The sequence below is a fragment of the Watersipora subatra genome, chromosome 8 (genome assembly GCF_963576615.1).
Source record: "Watersipora subatra chromosome 8, tzWatSuba1.1, whole genome shotgun sequence".
In the NCBI taxonomy this organism is placed as follows: domain Eukaryota; kingdom Metazoa; phylum Bryozoa; class Gymnolaemata; order Cheilostomatida; family Watersiporidae; genus Watersipora; species Watersipora subatra.
This window is the reverse complement of record NC_088715.1, coordinates 60,328,748-60,338,916: the sequence shown is the minus strand read 5'-3', so window position 1 is coordinate 60,338,916 and position 10,169 is coordinate 60,328,748.

The window sequence follows — 10,169 nt, the reverse complement described above, 5'->3', positions numbered from 1 at the left end:
GCATAGAATATATGCTTATGGTGTATTCACATGGTGTATGCATGGTGCATGTATGGCACATAAAGTATACATATGGTGCATGGGTTCAAATTACGTATCTTTGACAAACAAACAAAGTTCGATAGTTTTTGTGATTGTTGAAATACTTGCTAGCATGCGAGGACTTAGTTGTGAAAGGAAATACATCTGCATCTGCCTACGCTGTATCAAATCTTTGGTGCAAGACCTCCTTTACCATTTAATGTTAGAAGGCAGCAATAATCGGCATTCTTCTGCACCAAAGGCGTGTTTACGGACAGGCCAAGATGCTGTTATTCAATTAGTCTGCAAATCACCTTCCAACCAATAGAGTGGCGAGTATCACTAACAGTAAAAATGCCTAAAAACTAATGATCAGTAAAATTGTGGTCACTAAAATCACTTTCTTGACTTAGAACATTTATAGCAGGCCTGTACGGTTCACTGAGTAAACAAAATATTTCATTATGTAAGTATTAACGTTGATTGAACTTTGAACTCGTTTACTTTCACTGCAGCTGATATGAAAAGCCTTCATGTGACATCTTGACCAAAGGTCATCATAATACTGTTATTTACGAACATTACATTTTTATATTGCAGATGATGCATATTTAGAATTGTGTGCTCGTTGAGTTACCATGCGATTTGTCTCAATAGACATTTGCATGCTGTGGATTAACATGGAGGCTTTGGCACAAAATACAAGAAGTTTTACTCTAGATGTCATAGTGGAGCCTTTGAAAAGGCTTAAATTGAAATAGGAATGACTGAGTGTGAAAATGTTTAAAATGAATTAGCTTCAGCGGCATTTTTTTGCACATCATTCGCAAGCGAGTTTCTGCCTTGCGCAAGCATTAAATCTTTGATAAAAAATAGGAAGTAACAAAATTACCTTGACCTGTGGGCTGTTTCCCCTTTGCAGATGACACAAACGTATGGAAGCAGCGAATTGCTGCCACCATAACAAAACAAACATGCATATGACCTATCTAGGATTAGTACTGTAGACTATGACATATCTAGCGTTGCGGAGTAGTACCCCATATGCTATTAATTAATTAGTTAATTCATTCATTCACTCATAGAAATTATTTCAGAAATCATTATTGAATCAGAAACAAATTCTTCAGAGGAAATTATAGAAATAGATTCAGATTCATTCATACAATGTGGGTCGGTGAAGAGAAAATAGAACAACTACTGACATTTTTTGTAAGATATATTTCCTTAAACACGTTATTTGATACAAACTAACTTTAGCGGCCTGATATTTAAGCCCTGATATCCTATTCATAAATACATACCGACTGACTGAGTTTTGAACATCCATTGAAATCTTTGAAATAATTATGAATTGAACCTTTTTCAGCCTTTGTTATCTTCGAGACAAAGTCAAAGCACTCTTTGTTACGCAAGAGCAAAAGTCGCACACATTCGCAAAGCTGTCCAGTAATTGAGAAGACAGAGTTGAAAGAACAACTTCTAGAAAATTTGTTGCACAATTTTTTTAGGACAAAGCAAAAACATGACGCAAGAAGGCAGTTGGCTGGATTTGGTGTTGCATTTAACACACTGCTGTTTTATAAGGAGGACATTAAGAAAAAATGTTAACAATTCAAACTGCGTTAATTAAAATTAAAATGATAACTCTATATTTATATTAACTAAGTTAGTCTCGTGTTCTAGAACTCCTAAACTCCAAACAACAGGTTGGTGGGGGGTACAATTTCCAAAAAAATACCACTGGTGGTTACAAGAATGACATCAAACCTTAAAGAGAAACTTGCTCATACTTTTAGTCGATTTTATATCTGGAGTATTTTAATCACATTAAAGTTTTGTCGATTTTAAATCTTACTCACAATAATGTTGAAATATGTTGGCAGTCAGATCACCTCAAACACCAAAAACAGTTGAAATGTTAAAAAAATACCAAAACTTTCTGGTAAAATCTGCTAAAACTTCATGCAAGTTTTTCTTAAAAATGGTTTCTCTTACTGGGCTTGTCTCCAGGTGTTGTGGTTTCTTCACCACTGGACTCAACCATGTCTAACCAGGATTGTAGAAACCTTGTCTGTATAACAATGGCTTTTAAAAACCTTGCAAAGCCTTTGCTTGCAGTAAGCTAAGCAGACACCGATTTCTGAATAATTGCTTACACACAAAAAGACTTTTAATATTTCTAAATGAGGTACCAGAATAAACAAGTCTGTATTTTACATTTTGATAAGTTATTATAGCCTTAGCACTTTCTTTTGTGTGAAAACAAGGTACCGTAGTCATATAAAAACAATAGTTTCTATTTGTTCACAAACTCGCTGTTATCTTCCCCTCGAGCTTAAAACAAAGATTATTTCAGCTTTTCAGATAGTGGCAAAGAGAATTTAAAACCTTGGTATTTGCTGTAACAACTGCATAAATAAATACATGTGTAAAGAACTGCTCTCTGAGCATATACCAGAGACAAATCAAAACAAGGAAAGGCTTGTATTTATGTGTAAGTGGATAACCTGGGTCCAAGAATGATATGCAGTATTATTCAATCATATGCACATAAATACTTCTAACATATTATGAAACCACCAAATGAATTCTTGGCCATATTTACCTTCATCACTAGTCTGGATTACAGATATACATTATTATAACATCAAAGATAAAAATTTAAAAAAATAGAAAAGATTTCTAACAACAAATTCAACCTATACTAAAAATACTTGTTTAACAAACAAATTGTAATTATAACTTTGCTCGCAGCGGGTGCTTTTCTTTAAAAACCACTCGTTGAAAAATCGTTAACATATATGGTTGCAAATATGTTGTAACGTAAAATAAACATGTTGTATATGTTGTATCTTCCCCTTATAACATCTTCATAAACATGTTGTATATGTTGTATCTTCCCCTTATAACATCTTCATAAACATGTTGTATATGTTGTATCTTCCCCATTGTAACATATATGTTAACATATATGTTGCAGTGTAAAATACCTCTTTTTATTGCTTCATCGTTTCAAATAACAGAATAATTATTCCATTAATGGAAACTGGTCTGAAATAAATACTTATAAAATTTCTTAAATAATACTGAATATAAAAAAGAAGAAAATATTGTATTTTTTGTGCAATTCTAGATATTTACAAAGCACAGCTGAAAACTTATAATTTTTAATTGTAAAACAAGACATTGTGTTTAGGAACCAGTCATAACGTAAGCTGTAATGCAATGTAAAGACGAGATAATAGTTTGGTACTGTAGAGCTGGGAACTAGGATGCGGTTATGCTGTGCAGTATTGACAGGAAATATAAATGTTTGTATACTTGATTGACCTCAGTAGCACATACTTATGCGCAATCAGTGCAATTTCTCAGGCTATGATAAACACAGAGCACGCACACACACCGGAATCCATTACTTTATTTTCAGTAAAACTATTTTAGGAACTATGGTTCACTGTAATTAAGGCCAGTTTTTAACATGTCAGTGGGTTCCTCTCTAGATGTATCGTAATGTCATTAACCAACACAAAGTTTATTTTTTCTTACCCGCTAAATATGATCAGCTTTACTTGCTTGAGAAATATTTATTTACAGTCAGCAAAATGCAGCCAGTTGTGGCCCGGCATTGGTTTTTTACTGTTTGTTTGCACAAGAGAGGCCACTGCTGAGGCATAATCTGGGAACCTGAAATCGATATAACTAGTTATTGACCTTTGAGTACGACTTGAGGTTTCCTGACAGATGAATAGAGATTGTAGGGTTTCTGCATACAAATAAGAAGTTTGAGGAGTTGTATGATAATTTTAATTGTTTTATACATCGATTACATTTTTATATTAGAATTTAATATGAAATTAGAATAATTTGCTGCCCATAATGTTGAAACGCTGATTGCTACCACATTTTAATTGCTGAGAATGCAACACTTAATATTAGCATGTATAGCAAAAGTTACAATGTAAGATGATTATGAATATTTGTGCAATGCTTATGCTTTCTAAAACTTTTCCTGGTTGTTATATAATTATTTTACTTATCTTATATTATTTATTGTTTTGCTCGTAAACTTAAAAAGCTTATGTCAGATTAACGTTGTGTCACTTACTCTTATAAAGAGAACAAAGAGCTTGTCCAGTTTTAGAGTTGTCAAACAGGTAAATATGATTGCCTAAAATAATTGAGCTACATGTACTTTTGTAATTTTAGTTCTGCTGAGGATGAGAATTTTTTGCCAGTTTTTCTTATTATTTTTTAAATATAACAAAGTCTAAATTAAATTCATTGATTTTTAAATTATTACAATGACTAAATAATATTTGTTTGCATTGATAGATGAGCAATGTTATAATTTAAATCCATTGTAAACAATGGATTTAAAATCCATTGTAAACAATGGATTTAAAATGCTGAGCGATTATCTGAAAAATTAGGTAAATTGACAGCGGTCCCATAATGATATTAGCAATGCATTTAAAAAAGTATTTGCCCATCGTAAATGGATTCTTAAAAACCAAATGAACAGTATATATTTTGCAACGTGCGAACAATCTCTCAAGGGTCGAGCATGACGTCTGCTTAGCTTTATGCAAGTAGAGGCTGTGCATGTTTTGAAGCGCATTGTTGTACAAACATTATTTCTGTGAACTTGGCTGGACATGTTTGAGTCCAGTGGCGAGGTAGCCTCGGTTAATGGAGAGATGCCGAGTTGCAGAGATCTATTTAAGGCACCATCAGTGACCTTTTTTGCAATTTAACCCCAGCGTGTTGTTCGCAGGTCAGACGTTGTCTACCATTAGGCATCAGCAGTTGTCACTGTTGACACATAAGCTAAAAAGCAGTGATTTACACCATATTTATCTTTTTTAACATAAAGTAACCCTCTAGCTAACGAATAAATTTGTTGAGTAGTTATACAGCGCTTCGGCGAAAACTTCCTTTTTGTTAAAATCTAATGGTTAGCCAGTAAAAATTCTGTTAAATGTGTAAGCTTTGCCACTAAAATACTTTTTTCAAAACTTTTTTCACTTGCTCTAAAATTTAAAACTTGTATCAAAAAGATTACACGGGCTCGAGTATTTATTCATAGCATAGATAAAACAGGGAACAAAGTTATAGTGGTTGTTACACACTAATACATGTAGCTTTAGGTGAAATCTTGAAGCAGGTGCACAAGTTAGCTGTAATTTGTAAGGAAAAGTTCAAAAAGATATTACAACGGAGTTACTTAAAGGTCATGCAGAATTCTATATCGATATTACTGTTGAATATTAAGTAAAGAGGGGAGGGAAGCTGAAGGGGGTAGGGAAAGGAGTGTAACAGCTGAAAGAGAAATGAACTGGGCTATAATAAATTGAACAACTTCAATTCATTAGATTTTTAAATTTTTTATTGCTGGTATCTTGTTACCTTAAACCGATAATTACCACCAAACAATTTCAGTTTTGAACTTCAGCCTTTTGAATCTAACATACTAAGCAACCTAACGTTTTAATTTTTGAATCTTTTCTAAACTGGCGAATTCTGATTCCAACAATAAAACAAAGAGTTGAAAAATTGTGCACAAAGATATAGAATAAGTGGAATTGGCCTCAAGGACAAAAGCAGAGAATTCGAAGAACTGTCATTTTCATAGGTGAGTCCAAAACCGTTTTCTGACTAAAACAACAATCAGTCACAAGACATAGTTTGCTGCTGCATTTATGTGATCTGCCTTACATACAGGATATTATTGTTATTCCTCCATTAATGATTTTGGTATCTGGCAGCGAAAGGAAATGTTGGTCTGCTATAACTGCCTGTCGAGAACATAAACATTGTTAATCTAAATAGAATCACTAATGTTTTGGAAAACGACCAAAAGCTGCCTTCTGAGAGTAAATAGGAACAACCAAAGTTTACTGTTTATCTAAACGTGAGTTGTCAGAAATGCTGCCAGTTTACAAACATCTCATCACCAATTAATCAACAGTTTTGTTTCAGCAACAGTATATATACAAAAACTTAGCATATTTGAGTTTTCTGAAAAAAAAACTCTTTTTAAACTTTTAGATAAATACCAAACATAAAAGAGCCGCTTAATGTTTTTGGGTTAGTATTAGGAATTTTAACGCTACTACTTGCAGCATGAAAAACTTTCCATTTATTTTTATTGCTCTCATTTTACGCATAATTTGTTACCAATGATAGCCGGCAAAATTAATGATGCTCCCCTTTTTTTGTTACCAAACCAACGCAAGTTTATTGCTGCAAACTATGACGACTTTTACTAACTTTGTTTGAAAAAGTTACCAACTTCTTGTTCTCCAGATTTCTCATACGTCAGCTCTAATTTATAGTCTAATGAATAGACAATGAATAGATATATTAACAAGTTTAAACAGCTATAAAATAGTTGATAGAAAATGGACAGTTTTTCTAAATATCAGTGGCTTTCAATATTGAATGGAGAAGTTACAGATTGTTTTTACTACCCAAGATGACTCGATTACATCCAGGGTTGGAGAATGCTGTACTTTGATTGAATTTCTAATAACTCAACAAGACTTACAAAATCTTGTACAGTTCAGCGGAGAGACTTTAAAGGTATCTGTAAAATACCTCTACCAGAAAAAGTTCTGACTGTTAGTTTTGTGATATTAGTTATTCAAGCATCGCTAATAATATAATCGTTCAAAAAACTTGGACACACATCAAAATCACTGTCTGACATAGGCTCACAGAAGGAAAGAGGTAAAAAGTTGAATCACATAAACATACAATATGACATACATTCAGTGACGTAATGACACACAGACATAATGCGATATACAAACAGTGATGTAATGACACATAAACATATAATACGATATACAGATAATGATGTATTGACACAATTTTAGTTCAAGGAATAGAATCAATAATAAAATAACATAACACAATATCAAATGCACTCAAATAAATGTCAATAACATGTAATATGTAGAAACTTGTGTACAGGGGGAGAAAACTACCCAAAATCTCCACTGTTTAGGGCTACAGCCAAAGCATTGAAGCGTTTGGTAGCTAACTTTGTTACACTGCGCGTTTAAAAAATTAAAGTGAAACCCCTAATACACCAAGAGAGCTTTTCAAACATGTCTTCAAGTGTCTAAGAATAATTGTTGTGAAAAGACGAACACTTTGCTTATGTAGGACAGAGTTAATTTGCACAACCATCATACAAGAACATTGATTAATGCGGAGTCGGTTATGAATATTTCTATACCCTTTAGTATGAATATTTTTAGACGTGACTGGCTTCATGCTTGTTACAAACTGAACAATTGCAACAAGAAGAGTGACAAGTAAAGACCTCCGCTTAATAGTGACTCAATATTTTTCCTGTAAAGGGAGGAAGACTCCGCATGAGAAACCCCCAAACCTTTATACGTTATAAACAGGCTACAACAATGAAAACTTTGACTTTCAAGAAAATATTAATTTTTTAACAATAATGCATGTGATAAATATTTTAAATAAACAGAAAGTAATTGATTGATGATAACAGTTAATATTTAATATACATGTAGGCCTATATTGATTTACTTCATGCAGTTTTAGTGAGGTTGCTCAATAGCTACATAGCTTGTTTCTTCATTTATGGCATCTTTATAAAATGAGAATGATAGAATATTTTCAAGTTATAGCGGTTTAGATAACTCTATACTAAATCGCATTAGCGGTTGAATGAATAAAAAGGTACAAAGTTAATTTTTATATTTCATAGACTTCACTTTCTTTTACATTTACGGCTGTTTGGAAAAATTGTTGAACCAATCTTACACGCAGCATTTACAGAATCTAGCTAACAATTCTACTCTCTAATAACTGCTATAAGTAGTTTATGTATGTATTTGCAAAATAAAAAAAACAAGTTAATGTTACAAACTACTGTTAACTGCTACGGCCTCCAACTGGAAGCTAATAGAACATCGTTTTAACTGTGATCAAGTTTTACCGACTTTAATATAATAAATTTCAGATAGTCATATCACTAAAAACATCAAAAACGATAGCAAATAGTATAAAAATACATATATATTATGATAAAATCTACTAAAGCTTTGTGCGAGCTCATCTTTAAGGCGAGATTCGAGAGATAATCTGTGTTGTTTAGTCATGCAGAAACACTTTGTATCTTCTGTAAACTAAATAGGTTCATCACATGGCAACCCAAGTTGCTAGGATTCTGCAGAATATTGATCATTCTCTATTGAAGCCAAGTTTTTGTTCACCTCCATCAACCTTTACATTTTTAATGTTGCGCATCAACATTCTACCCATCAGATATATGGCATGACCTGAGGGCCAGGTAGAGTCAGATTCCCAAAACATACGAGGCCATTAAACGTTCACTCGTCAGAAAGATGCTCTCCAGCTCACAGGGAAGAATGAATTTTTTGTATTTTTGGTTCTTTTTCATCACACTTACACTCGCTCATGACATATTGGGTAAACATAATGGTAAGTATGTATGTTACGAGTATGTATGTTTGTTAGCTAATGTACGCCGTTTGTTTAAAAGGACGAGTCAAACCGACTGTGTTTTCATTAGTCAAAATATTGACTGAAGCTTAAAAGTTTTTTGCCTCTATTGACTAATGAACAGTGAGAATATAGTATTTTATATATAAAATTATTGTTGCTATGTATAAAGCCTTTTAATAAGTTTCCATTGCGCAGATGATGTAGATTTGGAAATTTGCACAAGTTGACTTTCTGTGTAATAAAGATTATTATAAACATTTGCATATTGCGGGTTAATGCGGGTGCTTTGCTAAAAATGATAAGGGGTTTTACGCCAAAGGTCATATTCATGCATTCCTGCCTTATTTTTAGCACTTCTGTAATAAGAATGATTGAAGTCTGAAAATGTTTAAAATGGAATAGCTTGCACAGTATTTTTTTATGCACCATTCAAAAGTGACATTTCTATTATTCGTAAGCAAGAAACACTTGAGAAAAATCTTTGAGTAAAGAAACTCGCTGGATTTGTAGACTTTAGCTGTTTCCATGTTGCAAATAGCGAAAAGTTGTGGATTAATTGCATCATGGGAACATAGAGTATCTAGGAAACTAGTTCTGATGAAGGCTATCTATTATGTAATTTACGAGAAACTGTTACTATTATTACAAGACTTTTTAGAAGCCAAGCTAAGCATGCTATGTAAAAAAGTTCTTTCAGGCCCTCTCTTGCAGCAACTTCTACAACTATAGAGTTGTTTTATGTAACAGAATATGTGATAGACATAAGTGCTCTCTGATTCATAAGAGAGCTTTGTTTACAACCATTGTGTGGTTTTTCTTTTAGTCAAAATAGGAAGGCTGAATTGCTGGTAGCCAAATAATTAGTGCAAATATATCAACACTACATTATCACAATATATAAAAAGCTACAATATACTGACCAGCACTTGCCAAAATCTACAAGCAAAAACTCTATGTTGAGAATATATTAATGTTTGTTTCTTTTGAGCACTCTCTAGCTCAGGACTCATCAGTGTAGCTTGAAGAGGCTTGCAGGACTCATATTTAATTCTCTCCAAGACTTTTTGAAGATTGCAGAGGTTCCTACTCACGAATGAGGCTTTTAAAGCTATTGATATTATTGCTGTCATGACCGTCATTACTGTTATCACTGTAAAGAAGTAAATATATATTGATAGACTGGTTGCACTCTTTGGCAGAAGGATTTTGAACAATAAAGTGTCAACGAATTTGAAGTTTTTTGATAAAGGTGAATTAAGGAATGTATTAATGCTACAATCTGTTAGTGAAACTACGTTTCTTCAGTATTATAATAATCTCTCACTGAGTTGAAACACGGAAAGGATTTTGCATGCCAATAACAATCTGTTTGCTGCAGAAGATTAGTCTTAGCTGTAAAACCAGTCCTTAACCAACAACAAACTCCATCATGCTTCCAGCAAATGCTGTTTTAAGTTTGAACATGGAAATTCTTTGTCAATCAGTTTGTGGAAGTCTAGCATATAAAGAGATCTTGTGATGAACCATGATGACGACATACCAGGGCATATATTGATCAATAACTTGTATTGTAGCCAGTAATTGTTGCCTGATTCTATTTATAATAACACTACTAGCTGTGCTACCCGGCGTTGCCCGAT